This window comes from Natator depressus, chromosome 1, assembly GCF_965152275.1.
Source record: "Natator depressus isolate rNatDep1 chromosome 1, rNatDep2.hap1, whole genome shotgun sequence".
Classification (NCBI taxonomy): domain Eukaryota; kingdom Metazoa; phylum Chordata; order Testudines; family Cheloniidae; genus Natator; species Natator depressus.
Window position 1 is genome coordinate 22,460,706 of NC_134234.1, and position 1,620 is coordinate 22,462,325.

Sequence of the window (1,620 nt, forward strand, 5' to 3'; positions counted from 1 at the left end):
TTCTCAACAAGAACAGGCTTACCTTGTTGAAGGTCTGCAGTGCTGGCATTTGGAACCTGAGTAGATTTTGTCTTAGCAGAAAGTGGCTGCTGATCTGTAACATAAAATCACCTTTCAAGATAAGGAGTCAACAAACGTGAGTTTGCTGAAACACATTTTCCACCTTGATTAAAAGAAAAATCTAGTAGTGCTTATCATAGCTTGTTTCCCCTTCCCATTGCTGCTTGTTATTTTAAGAACAACTGTTTACGTGAAAACAGCAATCAAAAAGCCAAAATAAAGAGCGATATGATGGGGAGAAGGTGTGGCTCTTGGGAGCCTATCAAAGTTTACCACCAATTTGGAAGAAGGGTTGGAGTGGTCTTCCTGCCTTTGGCAGGGATGAGTTAGCAGTATCCCCGATACAGGGCAAAATCCACAGGATTTCTTCTTGGGGTGCATAAAAATAGTTAGAGACACTTTTGGCTTTCAAAATGCATTATGCTGCAGGCAAGGTATTTATTAAAGAATAATTAGTGGATTAAGAGACTCTTCTAGACAGCAATATGCTTGGATGCTTCATTTTCCACCGAGTCCCCACTACAAGTTATACAAGCTAAAACACAGATATATCCCATATGTTTGTTCTTTTAGCTTGAAAAAAATATTTCAAGGGAAGAATATTGATATACTGGCAGCACAGCAATGAAAATAGGCTTGTAGAACAGAACTGGAGCAATTTATGAACGAGTAAAGTCTTAGTCCAAATTACAACCTTACAAAAAGTTCACTATGCAGAAACACTTATGTTTGCTTATAATTATGGCACTTTGATTCTTACTCAGAAGTGGATTTTTCATTATTTAACTGCCATGTTTTTTATTTAATCACACATGTTAAAAAAAAACCCAAATTATAGTTCCATTATTACCAATAACAGACAATAGTGGACCAATTTCTTCAGTCCTTATGCGGGCAAAGCTACCATTAACTTCAAAAACAGGAGTTTTGCCTGAGCAAGGATATGTTTGGCCCACCCGTGTCTCTCTCTTGTTGCTCATAAATATGAGTATCCACACTTTAGCCTGGACATGTTATTAACCAGTTTCTGTTTAAAAAAAACAAAAACCCCAATCAATGATTAGAGCATATTCCCAAAGACTGAATGGTCAGACAATCATTAGAATGTTAGAAAATACTTAAGTGGTTTAGTGTGTGAAACTGGTAAACTAGTATGCAAGCAGAAATATTCTGGATAATACAGAAAGCTCTCTCTCTCATGATTGGAATATTAATGGACAGAGGTTTTTATGCCTGTTTTCAAAATTATTATTTACCCTTCTCAGTATTAACCCATTTGACTTGTGTTGTGGTGTTCTCTTACCAATAGTGTGTTTGGATGACTCCAAGTCAGGATTCGGGGACCGTTTGGATATGTTTTGAGACAATGTTTCGTCAACAGTTTGCACTTCCTGGACATTTGGTGAGATATTACTGGAGGATTTTCTTGGAGTTACAGGTTCCATAGGAAGACTTGTCTTAAGATGTAAAGTTTCATTAACTGGTAGGCTTGACCTGTTAGCATCAGAAGAATATGGTGCTGATGTGTCTTCTTGGGAGGCATCTCTGTCTGTTGCATTA